Source organism: Syngnathoides biaculeatus, chromosome 2, assembly GCF_019802595.1.
Source record: "Syngnathoides biaculeatus isolate LvHL_M chromosome 2, ASM1980259v1, whole genome shotgun sequence".
Lineage (NCBI taxonomy): Eukaryota > Metazoa > Chordata > Actinopteri > Syngnathiformes > Syngnathidae > Syngnathoides > Syngnathoides biaculeatus.
The window spans coordinates 3,092,989-3,112,205 of NC_084641.1; the positions used below are offsets into that span (position 1 = coordinate 3,092,989).

Genomic DNA, 19,217 nt, shown 5'->3' on the forward strand with positions numbered 1-19,217 from the left:
CAGCTATATTGATATACTTCTTCCATAAGTATTGGAACAGTGAGGTCCATTCCTTTACTTACAGGTATGCTATGGACTTAAAATGTTTGGCTTTGATATCAAAAGAAGAATATGAGACACGAGGTCAACAATTCCGTTTATATTTCCAGGTATTTACTGTATATTTATATAGGGGGGAATCCATTCTGAAAGATTTTTGGTTACATCCTTCTTTAAAATTAACTGCCAAGATGATGTTTCTGCTGCTGCCATCATGTTGGTGATTGAAGATGAGTTAGCCTGTCTCAGAATGAGCCATGCAAGCATTTCCCCCATGACCTTGTTTGGGGTCATCATTGGTTCCAAATTTAGTCCACCGTCGCTTTGATGAAGGTTTGTCTCAGCATTACAATGAATAATTTGGCGAATAATTTTTGTAGGCGTGTCTCTGTCCTTTTTGGCTAATCCCATCTTGGACTTTCCATTCTTTTCTAAATGTATGGTGTGCATTTTGTGTAGCGATTTCTGGTCATGTTCAAGACTTCCACCTCTGCCCTCCGTCTGAAATTTTTGCTATATTTTCATCTACCTGTTTGACATCTACTACATGCCATACAGGATTTTTTTTCTAGACAAGATTGCAAATGTTTGTTCAATGGCTCAAATTGATTTTCACTTTTTTCTCAGCTTCATAACGGCCCCTCCCCCCTGCTCTCTGGTTATTGTGTTGGTTACATCACTTACTAGTATAAATGTTGTCATGGGGAAAAGCCAAGTGTTTAACTTAAATCCATCCATCCATCCAGCCATCCATTTTCTGAGCCGCTTATCCTCATTAGGTTCATGGGAGAGCCTATCCCAGCTACCTTTGGGCAGGAGGTGGGGTACACCCTGAACTGGTTGCTAGCCAATCGCACTGCATATAGAGACAAACATTCACACTCACAATCACACCTAGGGGCAATTTAGAGTGTCCAATTAATGTTGCATATTTTGGGGATGTGGGAGGAAACAGGAGTGCCAGGAGAAGACTCACGCAGGGACGGGGAGAACATGCAAACTCCACACAGGGAAGGCTGGGATGGAACCCGGGTCCTCAGAACTGTGAGACCAACAATCTAACCAGTTGCGTCACTGTTCCACCTGAATTAAATTCAGAGCAATTAATAGGACACAAAAACAAAACAAAAAATAACACCGTACACCACCTTTCAATGACATTGTTGGATTCAAGCCAAATCTGCAATCTTTGGATGGGATACACATAGATTGTGCACTCGAATCCCATGTAGATACCTGGAAATAAAACCTAGAGACATCGGTCTCATCTTTTGATAAATTTCAAACCCAAATGTTTCCAGTTGACAGACTCGCTGTTTCAACACTTCAGGAGGCGAGTAAAATAAAAAAAATAAAAAATAAAATACAAGATTTAGTTGGTTGTCCAAGTGCCTGAAGTGGTGCGTTCTCATTTCTTTTGCATCATGGTCAACATTTATAAAGGGAATGGATGACCATTTTTGAGCTTTAAACCTTTGTGTTCATAAATTAACAGTTCCATTTTTAATTGTCTATACTTGGGCAACAATATTTTGGGCCTTGGGCCACAAACTAAAAAAACTCGGGGAAAAAACTTTGTGAAAGATTCAGTAATCTGAACACATCTTAAAATGATGCACCCAAAATATGTGTGAACATAAAGTACGTACTAAAAGTACTTTAAATGACATTTCACAACTCCAGGGTTTAAAAAAAAAAAAATCTCTATTGCCCACAACTTGAGTCCATCATGGCAGGAAGTGGCACCAAGGAGCTCTGGTTTTATTGTCTACAAGGCAAACGCTAAAAATGTTAATTTTGGAACGTTTACAGTTGTGGAACATTTGACTCACTAACCTCAGACAGAGTTTGTGTAAGTTTTTGATCAAATATCCATGTTTGTGTAGTCCTGGCCGAGGTGGTTGCAAAAGTGTGCGAGGGTTGCCTGGCAAAACATGCAGGTGACGATGAATGTACTCGAGATGCTCTGAAATAATGAAATATTTACAATATTGGCAATTATTTTTCCTTCTTTCTCGTCAAGTTCTAAAGTAATAATAGAAATGGCCCTCGTAATAGAAATGTAATAAAGTAAGTCAGAATTGCGCCACTGTTTGCAACAAAGGTGCCGAAGCTCTTGAATAGTTAGGCGGGGTTGGGGGGGCGCTTATACCAGAAACTAAAGCGTATCACGTGGTGGTGGTTTTTGCCACCCCGCCCCAAAAAAATCAGGAAAACGGAAATTTTTTTAACGGCTAACCTCCGCAATTCGGTACTACAGAGTACTCTTGTTTCGAGTTTTCAGCAATCATCTTCAAACATGCATAATATATTCAGAAAATATCTCTTATTTCACTTTACAGGGAGTTTAATTTAATAAAATCTTATTTTATTTTCCAATTTTATTTTCATTCAATTTCCGTCATCCCAACACATTCAGACGATGTTGCACTTGGACGATTAAAAAGAAAAATCCAAGTATAGCAAACAAAGATTACATGACAAGCCAGTAATTGAATGTTTTTTGTTTTTTTTTTTAATATCCACTTTGGTGCACTGAAAGGTATTTTGTCTTCTTCCTGCTCTGTTGATGTTTTATTTTAACTTCTGTTGTTACAATATTGAATCAACAAAAGTTAATGTGAAGACGCATGTTGTTGTGGGGTGTATTACATTTGATGGATGGAAAGACAACGAGGGGCAGTGCAGCGGTCCATCAGAGCAGACTGCATAGCATGTTCCAGAATGAAGATGTAATGAAGGTGGGGCGGGGGGACTACAGCCAACTTTTTTTTTCTACCTCATGGCTACAAAACCCCTCATTGTGTTTACATTGCAGTATTCCTTTTGAAATCTCCAATCTGAGAGGTGAAAAATAAAAAAAAATGTATTGTGAAGTGAAAAGGGGTAATAATAATAGAGTATGAATAATAACACACAACATTTTGTGCAGTCTACCTCTGACGACCGCGCTTTCGATATGTAATCTGAGTAGCCAATCAGCTGATTCAACTGATACTTGCACAGAAACACACACAGTTGTATGTACAACACAAGACTAGCTGAGCTACTTTTGTTCATGTGTACATACTTGAGCACCTTTTCTTTGTTTTATTTACTTTTTATGGTCGAGTGTGTTGAATTTTCTAGTATCTACCAACACACTTGCAAAACATTGAAGCAGCGTGTGACGTGTTTGTTGTAAATACATGCCAATCCAAATGTGCACTTATGAGTTTTCACATACTGTACTGCCGTTCTTGTTGCCGCTCAATGTATTTTAATGTATTAGAAGGCAGCAGTCATTAAAAGACAACTCACAATTTTCTTGCGGCTAAGTCTTATCTGCTGTATGTTGTTTTTTTTTTTAATGTGACATATTTATTTTGCTGTCTTGCATCATGCTTGTTATTCGAAAACTCAGACTAAAATCTTGTTGATTAGCTAGTTTGTGTATATATCTTTTAATGTGGACATTTGGAATTTAGATTTTGTTTTGTCATTGTTGGAGTTTTTATTTTAATTACCCATTTGATTACGTTTACTTCAGTACACAAGTTAAAGTGCCTCTGTCATGAAATGATTTTTAGTATGTTCTTAATGAAAAAACGGCAGCCGATATGGACCCATGCCTTTCTTCACCACAAAAATTGTTTTTACGTATACAGCTTTTTGTAACTCCCGCCATGAAAATCCTCTCGAGGGATTTGTTTTCGAGAAGAAGCAAGAAGTGGCGTGTATGGTGGATTAGTTTGTTTCCATTAGTTTTATCGGGAAGGTAGCTCGTTGTTCCTTCGTGTTAGCCAAAATGCCGGCTCGTTGCATTGCTGGACATTGCTTGAACACTCGGGAGGATGGATTTACCCTTCATAAGTTTGCAAGAGACCCGGTTCGTCATGAAAAATGGATTGCACGGGTGCAGAGCTTCGTGGGTTCCGAATGACAGGTAGGTGTCTTTTCAGTTACTAAAAAAAAATAATAATTTGGGGCGAACCACCTAATCCGTCTCTCATAACGTAACAAAAAGTTCGCGTACAAAATGTGTCGATGTGCGCGTCGGGCTGCTGCGTCGCTTCGCCAGCGAAGCGCACGGGCTCTGAAGAACGTTGCCACAATGCAGCACTCAGCCGGGTTCAGTGACAACGCAGTAAACTGCCCCAGTTCGACGGTGTTGTTCATTGCGTACTGCGGCCGCTATGAACAACTCCCTGAATGAGCATGGTTCAGCTCCGCCTCACTCAGCCGCGTGCGATGACAACGTAGTAAAGAGCCCTGGCTCAACGGTGTTGTTCATCGCGTACTGCGTGGGCTGTGAACAACCCCCTAAAGCAGTACTGCTCGGCTCCGTGATAAGCCACCTCGGCGCCGAAAATGAGCCACACCGGCCGGCTGCAATGAGCCGCGATGGCTCATCTCCGCCGTGAAAATGGATCGAACGTGAGGTGATTTGGCCGTGATCATATAACATCTGAATATGGCTTGAAATAATAGTGTAATATTGCCCCGGTAACTTCACTCGGTTGTGTGAAGTTCTCCTTTTCGAAAAGAGCTTCTGCGTCAGAAGGGGCGCGTTCGTCTCCCATCGTAGGGTCCACCGCGTGTTTTCAATGTCGAATATCCGGGGTGACGTCACGGACAGAAGATGCAGCCAATATGGCGACCACTTGGATGTCGTAGAATGACACTTCTGCAACTTTGCACATGGATGACGCACTCTCCGCTCACATTTATTTTTTTGTATAGACATTGACGTGAATAATGTTACACCTTATGTCTTTTCATTTCAATATCTATTCTAGAATGTTTATAGGGATGACTCTTGGCCTTTAAAGATCTATGTTTGCTAATGAATGAAATTAGCTAGCTAGCTTGCTAGTCGATCAGCCCGGCCATCGCGTTAGCTGTACGTCTAAACAAGCTAATGATAACGAAAAGAACACGAAACATTGGTCTCACTTAAGTGATACAAATTAATTTAACCTACCGAAACTTGATTTTCTACTTCAGGTTGGTTTTGGAGTTTTCAAATGCCAATTTTTACGTCACTTTTCAGCTATGTACGAACAAGAGGCAGGATTACCTTGTTCTCTGTAATGAAAAAGGTCGATGATCCGCTAATGATAATGTCTAATAATGCAGGGAGAGTTTTATGTATTCACACCAATGTGCCAATCGCGCTCAGATGAAGCCCGGTACAGATCCGGACAGCGATTGGAAAAAATAAAGGTAGGTGGTGCGGTCAGGGGGTCGGTTAGGGGTCGCACTGAGGGAGAATGAGCCTTGGAGCCATCACGTGCTGTTAATCCCCATCCCACAGGACCCAAATCCTCCATCACCAGCATGATGAATTGAAAATGATTATCTTTCACTAAAGGTGTGAGTCTATTTTTCCTATAGCATCCTCATTATGACTTTTCCTCTTATCTCCAGTTGTACTCATAGCGGATATAAACACACAAAACACTTGCTATGCTGATGGCGGAACTTTTTATTTTTTTTAATCATTTGAAGTCCCATCGGCCTTTGGAGAAATTTTGCTTCGGCCTTTTCTTAATAAACTGTTGTTGAGACTGGCACACAAACACCTTTAGTATTTTTTTTCCACTCCCAACGACGACATCATTAGCGCATCTCGTCCGATGCTTTTCACCTAATTGGAATCAACATCTATTGTTGATACTCTTGACCTTCCGCTTGTTTTGCAGCATTCATAAAAACATTGTTGCGCTGTTGGGAAGGAATATTAACTAGCCAAGTGCTTTGACGAGTTTGTCCCTCGCTCAGTGCAACTTTTTTTTTTCTTTGATTTGATGAATACAACAAATCTGAGACCATATACAGTCCTCTAATTTATGGATTGTTTTATCTATCCAGGTTCTCGTTGTCAACAATAATGTCCATAGTTTAGACCTTTTTTTTGGGGGGGGAGGGTATTTTTTCTGAAACTCAAGTCATAACTTCATCATTTGTTAAAAATGATTGTATTTTTGACTAAATGGGAACAATTATAGGCCAAAGTTTACCTTTTAAAGATAACCCTGAAAAAATAATTTCAAAATTACCTTCCTTTATTTCACCATGACCATATGTATGATTTAACTCCAATGCACAGAAGATAAACATTAGAAAATAAAGATGCAAGCCAGCTATAGATCCACCATTAATGATTTTTATTACAGTACATAAACACTTATGATATTATTGCAGCTTTGAGCGTTAAAGAGGACTAGGTGATTTCCTCCCCCACCACCAGTGAATAACAGAATAGGTTACACTGGGGAGAAAAATACGTAAAATACAATTTGAAATTGATAGTTGCCCATCGTTAACCTGAGATAGCCTCCTTAGAGGTGTAAAATCTATAGAGTACATCCATTTTCTGTGCCACTTATCCACAAAAGGGTCGCGCTAGTGACCTATCCCAACTGTCATCGGGGAGGAGGTGGGGTACACCCTGAACTGGTCTCCAGCCAATCGCTGGGAACATAGAGACAGACAACCATTCGTACTCACAATCACACCAAGGGACAATTTAGAGTCACCAATTAATGTTATGTGTTTGGGAGGTGGGAGGAAACCGGAGTGCCTGGAGAAAACCCACGCAGGCATGGGGAGAACATGCAAACTCCACACAGGCGAGGCCGGGATTTGAACCCCGGTTCTCAGAAGTGTGGGGCCAATGCTCTAACCATGGTTTAATCAGACATCACCAATATGCTCCTGAAATACTGGAACGTTTAGAATGCAAGTTGCACTAATGTAGAAAACAGAAGGTACATGTGAATGACATTTCTAAAATATGTTGAAGGTGACTCATTACAACCTGTCAATGCTTTGAATAAATAGCTTTTAGAGGTTTTTATTTTGCAAATAAATGCACCTGAAGTCTGCATGAATAAATACACATCTGGCGGAGACACTTCTAACTTCCACAAAACGTCGCGCCTTCCCTATATGGAAAGCTTGTAAGAATGCATCACTTTAACATACGTCCTTGACACCAATAAATAACAATGATGATAGTACTCTAAATTGCCCAGGTGTTAGTGAGTGTGAATTTTTTTTTTTTTTTTTTTTTTTGGGGGGGGGGGATATGTATGCCCGGTGATCAGCTGGCGAAGCAGTTCAGCCTCTAGCCAAAAATCAAAAGGGTCAGGTGGTAGTGCTTTCTGAAGTCACGACACTAAATGAGGGTGAGCAGTCAAGAAAGTTGAAGGCTGGATTATATACATCCATCCATCTATTTTCTTAGCCGCTTATCCTCACGAGGGTAGCGGGAGTGCTGGAGCCTATCCCAGCTGTCAACGGGCAGGAGGCGGAACCGCCCTGGACTGGTTGCCAGCCAATCGCAGGGCACATAGAGACAAACAGCCACATGCACAATCATACCTAGGGGCAATTTAGAGTGTCCAATTAATGTTGCATGTGTTTGGGATGTGGGAGGAAACCAGAATGTCTGGAGAAAAGCCACGCAAGCACAGGGAGAACATGCAAACTCCACACAGGCGGGGCCGGGATCGAACCCAGGACCTCAGAACTGTGAGACCAACGCTTTCCAAGTGTTCCACCATGACACCAGCTGTATAATAATAAAAACTTATCACAGACCACTAACATAAGCTATTAAGTAGCTGCCATTGTGACATCGGTGCTGTTATTTTCCTCATTATGTAGCAGTGTGGAATCGAAATAAAATCCAGTGGTGGAATTATATTGTTGATTTACTAAATTCAATATAGAGAAAGAGAGCGATGAGGTAGTAAACCCGTAGAGGAGATGGTACATTGTACACTGATGCCCCTCACTCTTCAGTCAGACTCCATCCCTGTCAACCTCCCACCTCCCGTCAAATTCCCCTAACCTCGCACCCCAATCCTCCAAGTCCTAAACATGGCACGCGGCTTTTGCCCTGGGGTCCGTCTGCCTGACAGCTGTTGATTTAGATCCTTCCAGCACATGCCAGAGAAAGACGGATTCAGTCACTTCCAATCTCCGTTCTTTGACCTGAAAACCTGAAAACTCACAGCTTTGGACTCCTACAAGGCATAACATACGTAACATAACGTAATGATATTATTAATAATAATAATAATCAAGCCGTTGTCAGCACACATGATTGGATAAGATTTTCTGCACCTTCTGCATCTAACCACCCACCCCACAAAAATGTGTCACTTGACATTAATAATGAACTCGTTCAATCGTTAACTAAACTAAACTAAACTAAACTGGACATTGATCAGATATCATTTAGCAGGAATCGGACTCATCCTTGTAGAGAAAAAAAAATGGAGGGAAGTGGGCTTTCAATACTGTGGGGGATAAAAAACAGAATAGAAAATCAAAAACAAAGTACAAGGAGGGAATGGGCAGTGTACTCAGTGACACCCCCTGAGTCAGAACTTTCCAGAAGACAAGCAAGCTACCTGTCATGTCAGTCGTTCTGCTAACGTCCCAGAGTGACTGTGAGCACTGTGGGAAGCGTCGGCATCCTCACAAACACTCGCCGCCGCACACACAAACGACACAAGAGTGTTCCTGAAGGTCCCCTCCTGTGACAAGACAGCTTGTTTTTCGACCCACTGATGGATGGAGGTGGCTGCTGACGCCGAAACACTCCATTGAACCGACTTCGATGTTCCTCTGCCGCTGCGTGAATAATAACCCAGGGAGAAGCCGATTTCATTGGAATTGGAAGTATTTGAGAGCAAGTCAAACAACAACGTTTCATTGTGCCCTGATTGACAAACCTGATCATATTCAACACATTCCCTGCCATTGACGGATTTAGAAATCAAATATGCGACCCATTGTGATCGACAAAACTGAGGTCAAAAGTGAAATAGTGGCTGAATTTGTGGAAATTTTTCTCCATACCTACACAAAATGGCTAATCGTTTAGGAGAAATGCATTTAGCGTGTGGAAATGAGCAAAACTCTTACATCACATCCCAGCAGTATCCAGCAACTCACTTCAGACACAATGGGCAGCTAAAATTTCTGACCTTACAAGCAACCAATCGGTCACTTTTCCATTTGTGTACAAGCATTTTAAATCACAATAACATAATATTGTATGTGGCTGTTGCTGGTGACTTTAAAAAGGATTCGGAACGATACCATTGTCGGAAATTGGCACAACATGAATACAAAATGTGGCAGAATCTGATCAAAATACAAAAGTTTTAGAATTGGAATTGTCCTACCGGTGTATTTTGTATACTGACACTCACACACACAAAACTATGAATCCACTGTTGTCACCAGTAGATCCATAGTTGTAGTGATTTCAGTCGATTCTTTCGGTTTGCTCCGGCTCAAGCCGCGATAGCGCCGGCAAATCTGGCCCGATGTGAATGGCGAGGTTGGCGGCTTGTGCCGAACACCGACCACTAATGACTCTCCATCACACGTCTGGGTTGTTTCCCTCAAGGAGAAATTGAACTGCACTGTGTACTTAACATTGTCATGGATACGGGGCTGATGAAAAAAAATTAATTTGTGCTACTTAATTGGACTCAATTAGGCTTCTTATAAATTGTGAGATCATTTCAATTAGCAGCTATGTTTGCATTTGCTTTTCCTGCAGGCATAATCTTCAACCAACCGGGACTGCCCCATTCCTCCATTTTGTTTTCGTCTTGATTAATTAGTTACCGATAATTAAGTGGACCCATTTAGCATGCGCATTTAATCAAGACATGTAGCTTTAAACCAGCCCCCTTGAATCTTAGTGGAGGTCATTACAATTCTGAGGGATTACTTGTCCAACTCCCAGGAACTAGAATGATTGTATTAGATGGCGACCAGTTCAGAGCGTAACCCGCCTCTCGCCCAAAATCGGCTCGGGTGGAGTGCAGCACCCTCGCGACCTCAGTGACAATCAGCCCGGCAGAAAATGAACGGATGGATCGGTATTGCAAATCGAAACATTGACATACACCTCTGGCCTGGGAAATTTTGCGACCAGACCCCTCCAAATTTGAATCAAGGATGCCTGTAATGTATTACTAGTGTATTGTACAATAGTGTATTAACTTATATTTTTACAGAATCCCCTCAGCCCCAAGCCTGTTGTACTCAAATGCTGTTTGCCTTCGGATAGCAGCATACGCTCTCCATCTATAATTCCATCATCTCATCTTGCAATTATTAAGTCTGTGGGAAAAAAAAAAAGCTCATCGGATTCCTCGTGAACTTCAATTGATCCGTCAGAATTTGCATGGGGATCCGTTTGGGCCGAGCCAAAAGAGCAACATCGATCAGGTGAACCAAAGGCCACGACGATGGCAAACCTCTCTTTCAAAGGTTAAGGTGAAAATTAATTTGCTTGTTTGTCAGTTCAATCCTGTTATTAAGGCTGGCAAATAATTCAAATGGAAAAAAGTGAATGTGACTTTGATTGCCTGTCTCCCCTCACCCCACTCCGCTGGATTCTTTGATTGCTCTTCTTAAATCCAAATGGTTTTAGAAATTGAGATTGCACATTTTTGAACAACCTCAGGAGGTTGAGTTCTACTTTTGCTCGTCGTTTTTTTTAAAAATTATATTTAACACATTTGTTGAGTGGCGTTTGATCACTCCACGATGCAACCGGATTCAGTTTTACCCAACTACCGGTGCACATTCTGGAAAGAAACAAAGTGAATGTTTCAACGTTGCTATTTACTTGATTATTTATTTTCCTTATAACCCTTATATTTTAAAATGGATACTTTCTTGTACTTCACCAAAATTTTGCCATTTCTTAATTATTTTCCACCTCTTTTGAATACACTAGAAAGACATTTCATGTTTAAACTGATCTTTTCTTTTTCGTTGCTCGACAGTTTCGGGCCTCCGTTGCCATTTAGGAGTTGTCCTCGACAAAACGTGAAGTTTTCTGTTCCTTTTTGTTACATCATTGCATGTCCAATTATTTTATTCCATTTCTGCATGAAGTGCATACTTTTGAGGCCTTGACAAAGTGTAAAGAGTCACCCAATTAGAGTTGAATCTATGGATGCAATATTTATCTGCACTACCAGGAACCAGTCGCTCCTGTCTTGTATCCCACAATGGCCAAGATCTTTTTAGTGTATAAAAGAGAGACGATTGGGGGGGTTAAAGCAAAAGCGTTCCAAAGTCAAGGTCCATCCATGTAGTTATTGTACGAGATGGTTCCTGTCAAAGATGACAGCTGGAAACACTTGACCCACAAAAACGAATTCTTTGCCAGGGCCAAGTGACAGCTAGGAGTATAATTCATTCTTTTGAGATGTTGAGGCAGGAGGAGGGAGAACGTAAGGCGAAGGGGGTGGGGGCGGGTGACACGGAATTTGATAGAGCGAGACAAGTGGGACGGCGAGATAACGGAGGAATAAAAATGAGCCAAACAAAGAGAATTTAGATATGCAAGGACAACTGGGATGGATTAGAACAACAAGCATGAATAACAAGGGCTCGCCGACTTTCTATTGAGCCTCTGTACTTTTCAACAGTTATTTCTGTATTTGTTCAGTACTTCTGTTAACTGTTGTCCCTATCTGTCCAACCTGCTCTATAAATTCCTTGATTTTGACACGTTTTTACATCAGATTTTTACTTCTGTGATTTTTTTGCAAAGTTATTGTATTGTAGCCTTTTTATGTTTGGTAGGTTTGTACTTTAAATGTTAAAATGTAAAACAAGCCATTTTATTTTATTGCTGGGATATGTTTATTATAGCGGAATATGTTTAGTATTCCGGAATATGCTCTGGGATCAACAACAATAACGAGTCACACATAAGGAGCTCACTGAAATAGAAAGAGTTTCTGACAGGTGTTCTAAAAATTACGTTACGTGCCATCAAATGCGCTCGGGCAGAGGTCACAGCAACTCTGACGACACTGACAAATTATTCACATTGTGTTCTTAGAAATACTTCATTTGCCAGGGAGAAAGAAAAAAGAAAATTAAATAACCTCCGGTCATGAAAACAAACTGCGTTTGCAGAACGGCTGACGGCTTTTATTAAAGGATCGACTGCGCTTTGAGATCGTCGAAATGTTTCGTGTGATGTCCGTGAAAACTTTTGAATGCTAATAGCTCGACGGGCGAGATTGGAAGAAAATCATGAATAAAAAAAAAAAAAAGCCTTTGAACGCGGCGCCGTCCTTCAGATGGTGGCTGCCCGCTCGGCACTCTTTGTTGAAATTAGCGAAACTTGGCAGCGATCAGCATCCTCAAATAGCGACACCTCCGTTGCGCTGTGTTCTGTGCAGCCCTTGTACTTAAAAGGAGAACAAAAAAGCCCCGACGGAAGCGATATGGTGGATGTCAGCAAAGAAAACTCAGACAAGTACACAGCTTGAAATACAGAACTGGCTTGCGTTGGAAGAATGGCTGTGAGGGCTGACCTTTTAACCTTTTGGGAAAACAGATCACGACAGAAAACCTCTCGTCGAAGCTTAAAAAAAAAATAATTATAATGACACAAATCCGTAGACATGCTGAAAAAAAACAATTGCAAGACATGAGGAAAAAGTGGAGGAAAGGAAAACGAGAAAGAACATCCGACCCACACTTCTGAGCAGGTCTGTCTCTAGCCCTATTGTTTTATTTTTTTCCCAAAAAATTCTCAAGTCCTGCCCCCTCACCCCAAGTTTGTCTTAATTGTATTGTCTCAAACCATCTAAAATGAAATTTGCTTATCCAAAATTTATAAGTCAGCTGGAATAGGCTTGTTAGGTATTAGATCTTCGATATCTCTGTCGTGATTTACACATAACTTGAGCAATATTTGCTCACGCTTGAGTAACGTTTGCCTGCATTTTACTGTCAGGTCGGGTGAGGCACCCACGAACACCCTGACAAGAAGTTATCCACTTAAAATGACAGATACAAAGCAAGATTGATAAAGGAAGAAAAAAGACGTCATTTACTATCTTGCCGTTGCAGAAATGCAAAATGGCTCAAATCAATCAATGGCTCAAATGCAAATGCCTCATCCTTCAGCTCACAGATCCCTCTGGTGTATCGCATCGAAAACGTGAACGCCATTAACGCTAAAGACAGCTGGAGTGACATGTGGAAAAGAAACAAAAACAGCAACAGTGAAGACTCCAAGATGCATTCGTGTTTGTTTTCATGGAAAAAGCAAAATACTTCCAGAATGGTCCCATTTTCAGAGAACATCTCACAAATGATTAAACTTCATTTCATTTAGACATTTTAGCATTAGAAGTCTGAAAAATATTACTTGAAGATGTTTTTTCCCCTCTGAAACAATTGGGTTTTCTCCTCCCACATTTGAAAAACATGCAACATTAATTGGACACTCTCAATTGCCCCCAGGTGTGATTGTGAGTGCGGCTGTTTGTCTCTATGTGCCCTGCGATTGGCTGGCAACCAGTTCAGGGTGTAGCCCGCATCCTGCCCGTTGACAGCTGGGGTAGGCTCCAGCACTCCTCACGGCCCTTGTGAGGATAAGCGGCTAAGAAAATGGATGGATGGATGAATGGATGGATTAGAAAAGGGATCTGAGTATTTTCTCCTCATGAGTTTGTCAAACCAGGCTTGTTAATTTTGACAGCAGCGTAAAAAAGACAGAGGGAAAGACAACGGCAATTAAGATGAGGTGTGACAAGCAGCCGTTTGGACCAACTATTGATACTGCTTATCTATCGGTCTGTCGGTTGAGTCGCATCTCGCTTCTCATTAATATCATCATCTTTGGACGGATTCCAAATCATATCAAGTATGCATGTATAATCTGTAGTATCTTTAAGGGAAGGAAATGGACTTACTTCTCAGACTGTTAAGATGTACACGATGCAAGACATCACATATCAATGCCTGGGTGAGTTGTCCATTTTCTTAATGGCCCAGATAAAGTGAAATATTGAACTTGAAGCCCAACTGACGTGACAACTTTAAACACTGAGACTCTCAAACCAATTTGTTTCAATGGGCAAAATGTGTTTGCCGTCCACGTGAATTGTATTACAAGCTTGGTCATGGAATGGATTATATTTGGAATTAAAGGTATAGATTTGTGCCACTCCTGCTTTTCCATAACCGAGATTTATCATATCATCATTTCATCGCAAGTTGCAAGTGTAATGAAGACATTATACAAATTTGTGGTTGATAAGTACACATATATGGTTGAAAATTAAATGTTGCACGAGTGATTCGCAGAGAGGCCGGGAGAGCAAACTAAAATATTCCTTGTATGATTTTAAATGATGTTTATTATCTTTTCTTTATGCTGTGATTCCACGTTGTGTGCGCCACACGTCCAGCGCGGCAACTTCATTTCGCAGGCAAAAGCTTTTCCCAGCCATTTCTTTGCCCTCTCATTCTTTAATTGTCAATAACGCTGCATTAGTTAACACGACATGACTAAAATTTGAGTTACATGTCATACAAGTGGCTTCCCACTATTACGTTACATAATTCTACGGTGGCTACTTAAATCTCATCCGATTTGGGTATCAGCAGATCAAATCCTCTTTGCGGTCCAACTTAATCAAAGAACAGCAAATCATTGAATTTGCTGTTGCTTTGCATATGAGAAGCACATAAACACGATATCACCCCCACCCTCCGAAAGTAGCTTGAGTACTACAACTGTAGCAAGCTGTTAAATCCTTGGCCCTTAGGCTATTTTGACCAAAGAATGCTCCAGACAGGTTTTTAAAAAGCTGAAGTCTCCAGAAATAATGTACATGCATATTTCATCATGTTGCATTCAGTTATGAAGAAACACAATTGTTGGTAAGCATAAAATGCAAGGAGGAAAAAAAAAAGTTTTTAATGATCCAATTCCCCCGGCTCTCTCTCTTTCGCTCTCTCTCTCTCTCTCTCTCTCTCTCTCTCTCTCTCTCTTTTGCCGTCAGCGTTATTTAGAGAGCTGCTGATGTTTTAATCATTGCAGAGGCCTCATTGTGATGTACCGCCACCTCTGCGTTATCTAATTGTCTGGGGCCGGGCTGATCGCCCCGCGTCCGGAATGTAAATGAACTCGCAATGAGGAGGCCGTAAAGCCGAGCGTGCCCCTATTCTGCTTTTCTGAAGATGCGTCCCAGCATTCGGGGGATGAGAAACAGAGACGTGCGTGTGAACGGGGGGCATTCGATCGTCGCGCAGAGACCACCCAACCGTCTTGAAGCCGGCCTTGCTGTCATCAGGGAAGAAACGGTCAGCATGCCGTCTCACTATTAGCCTTCGCGTAACACGCAACCAAATTTCTTGACGTTATAAATGTAATTGAGACACGTCTATTAAAAGCCTGATGGGTGACAATTTCACCGTGTCCGCAGGCGTGTGTGTCTGCGCACGATCATAAGCAATTAACACGTTCTTAGTCCAAAATCGATCAGAGCGCATCGTTTTTAACGACTTGCGATCGATGTCGTTCAACCATCCTCTCAATTTAGGATAAAAGTCAAAAGAATCTATAACGAGCAGCCTCATTATTCTTGGCGTGACCTTTGATGTCATCGCAGTTTGCTCATTTAGGCCTGTTGTTAATTTGGTCAGACGCAAAACAAGGATATTATAATTTCCTTTTCATGTGCAAAACTCTCCAAGATATATTTATATTTCTGTGTATAAACACGGAAACTGATATGATGAGACCCTCGCGCAAAAGCGATGTCAGTGTCTAATTGCTCATTGATTGTAAATCGGTCATTAGCAGTTCAGGGACGGCACATTTGCATTCTGTTGAGAAATGGGATTTGGACCCAAAGTCAGCTTCAGAGGTTTCCTTTATTTTTTCTTAAACAACTTTTAGCTCTTCTTAAAGGAGAACTTTGTCCAAAATTTCCCCATATGATAAACCCTCCAATCTGAAGTAATATTATTATTACATATATTTTGTACACTAATTGAAAAAAAATTGAAAATAAAGAACATTTTTGAAATCCATGCAATTTCTGGATATGTGCCAGCTTTCACAGCCAGACCCGGAAGACACGTCCTTGACTCCGCCCTGCGACGTCACCGGGGCTTAGCTTTTCAGACCATTCTTTCTAGCTAGACCAAGATGACGACGCGTTGCGCCCCAAACTGAAACAGCAACGAAAAAACACACCCAAATTTGTCATTCTGCATCCTCCCGTGTGGTAATTTAATAATAATAATAATAATAATGATAATAATAATAATAATAATCACGGTGAATCAGCTGGTAAAGTGTTGGCCTCACAGTTCTGTGGTCCCGGGTTCAATCCCAGACCCGCCTGAGTTTGCATGTTCTCCCCATGCCTGCGTGGGTTTTCTCCGGGCACTCCGGTTTCCTCCCACATCCCAAAAACATGCAACATAAATTGGAGACTCTAAATTGCCCCTCGGTGTGATTGTGAGTGCGGCCTTTTGTCTCCATGTGCCCTGCGATCGGCTGGCAATCAGTTCAGGGTCTATCCTGCCTCCTGCCCGTTGACAACTGGGATAGGCTCCAGCACTCTCCGCAGCCCCCTTGAGGATAAGGGGCAAAGAAAATGGATGAATGGATGATAATAATAATAATAATAAATATAATTAAAATGCCAATGCCTTGTGCCCCAAACTGTAACAACAACGAGAAAGCGCACCTAAATTTGTCGTTCTTTAACCCCCCATGTGGTAATTTAATAATAATAATCATAAAAAATATAATTATTTTTGTTTTGTTTGCTCGTAACTATTTCCACAAAAATCGGCCACAAAATGCCAGATAGTGGACGTTCTCTGTTCGGTGAAACGTACCCACGAGCAATGCGGGGTCAGAACAGGAAGCACTGCAGGCGTGGCAAATGCTGATTGGCCGTCAGTTTTCCAGCCAGGGTTATTGGAAAAAAAAAGGGTTTTCGATAGCAACTCCCCGAGAGTTAGTCACAAGTCTTCAGCGTCTCTCCTTTTTGGTCGAATATTTTTATCCTCTGTTACCTGGTTAAATTCCTGTCCACAAGTAAAAAAAAAAAAAAAAAAAAAAAAAAAAACATACCCTCAAATGTACTTAAAGGTCAAGTGTCATCCCTATAAACATTCTAAAATAGATATTTTAATGAAAAATACACATAACATTATTCACTTCAATGTCTATGCGAAAAAATAAATGTGAGCGGCGAGCGCATCATCCATGCGCAAAGTTGCAGAAGTGTCATTCTACGACATCCAAGTGGTCGCCATATTGGCTACATCCTCCGTCCGTGACGTCACCCGGACATTCACCAATGAAAACACGCGGGATGCAAACGCGCACCTTCTGACATGGAAGCTCTTTTCGAAAAGGAGAACACCACACAACCGAGTGAAGTTACCGGGGCAATATTACCAATAATTTCGAGCCATATTCAGATGATATGCGATCACGGCCAAACCGCCTCCCATCCGATCCACTTCCGTGGTGGAGATGGGCCATCGCGGCACATCGCAGCCGGCCAGTGTAGCTCATTTTCGGCACCAACGTGGCTTATCACGGAGCCGAGCCAGGCTGCTTTAGGGGGTTGTTCATAGCCCCCGCAGGATGCAATGAACAACACCGTTGAGCCGGGGCACTTTACTGCGTTGTCGCCAACGCGGCTGAGTGAGACATTGTCCGCTGCGTTCTTCAGAGCCACCGCCGTCCGCGAGCCCGAAGCGCAGCCTTCGCTGGCGAAGCGACGCAGCAGCCCGATGCCGTCCGGCGCGCACATCGACACATTTCGTACATTTCGTGCAGAGTCCACAAGCCTGACGCGCAGCCTTCGCCAAAGCCGACCCGGGGGACGTGGCGCCTCAGCCGGTGTGGCTCATTTTCGGCGCCGTGGTAGCTTATAATGGAGCCGGGCTGGTTTAGTGCGGTGTTCATAGCCACCACAGTACGCGATGGACAACACCGTCGAGCCGGGGCGCTTTACTGCGTTGTCGTCGCACGCAGCTGAGTGCTGCATTGTGACAGCGTTCTTCAGAGCCGCCGCCGTCCGCGAGTCCGAAGCGCAGCCTTCGCTGGCGAAGCGACGCAGCAGCCCAACGCTGTCCGACGCGCACATCGACACATTTCGTACGCGGATCTTTTGTTACGTTATGAGAGACCAATTACGTGGTCTGCCCCAAACTATTATTTTTCTTTAGTAGCTGTATACACACCTACCTGTCATTTGGAACCCACGAAGCTTTCATCCTCTGCACCCGTGCAATCCATTTTTCACGACGAACCGGGTCTCTTGCAAACTTATGAAGGGTAAATCTATCCTCCCGAGTGTTCAAGCAATGTCCAGCAATGCAACGACCCGGTATTTTGGCTAACACGAAGGAACAACTCTCTCTTATCTCAACTCTTATCTCTTACCGGAGATAAAAATTATGGAAACAAACGAGTCGACTTGGGGGCGCTTCTGTCCTTTACGTCACTTCCTGCTTCTTCTGGAAAGCAAATCCCTCGAGAGGATTTTCATGGCGGGAGTTACAAAAAGTTGTATACGTCAAAATCATGTTTTATGGTGAAAAAACGCAAGGGCCCATGTTGGCTGCCGTTTTTTCATTAATAACTTACTAAAAATCATGCATTTCATGACAGTGGCACTTTAAGTGCAAAAGTATTTTTTTTTCTCATTATTTACAGGCTATACCTTACAGGTTTCGATCACTTAAAAAACTGTACATAAACACAATAGTTTCCCTCTTTTACCACTTCATTTTTATGAGTTGGACCTGCTTTAATATGAAAACAGACAGCCATTTTGACGAAAAAAAATACTTTGGAGACACAAATATCAAAAACATGCAGTGAGCGCAGTCATGTGGTAATGCGGGAACATTATTTGTTTTTGACAATTGTGTACAAAGATCCTGTCATGGAAATTAGAGCAGTTTGAAAGAAGAACCATAAACAAAAAACACATTTCATGTCACATGCTGTTCAAAAGCTAGCTAGCATTGTCTATGCTAGCAAAATGTGCTCTTATCGTTTTACTCACGTAAACTCAAACGCAAAATTTAGGATTAGAAAATCTTCTTCTTTTCCTTTCGGCTTGTCCCGTAAGGGGTTGCCACAGTGTTTCATCTTAGATGAACGCATATTTGTTTGGCAGGATTTTTATGCCAGATGCCCTTCCTAACGCAATTCCTCTGCATTTAGCCGGGGAGAGAAGTTTACAGCACCTGGTAAGCCCATGCGGTCTCCCATCCAAGTACTAACCAGGGCCAAACCCACTTAGCTTCCAAGATCTGACGAGATCGGGCGTTTTCAGGGTAGCATGGCTGTAAAA

At 42.0% G+C, this 19,217-nt stretch overlaps 1 pseudogene; it reads right to left on the minus strand.

The window, feature by feature from the left end:
• Positions 1–19,098: 19,098 nt before the first annotated feature.
• On the minus strand, positions 19,099–19,217 carry LOC133497371 (5S ribosomal RNA; annotated as a pseudogene).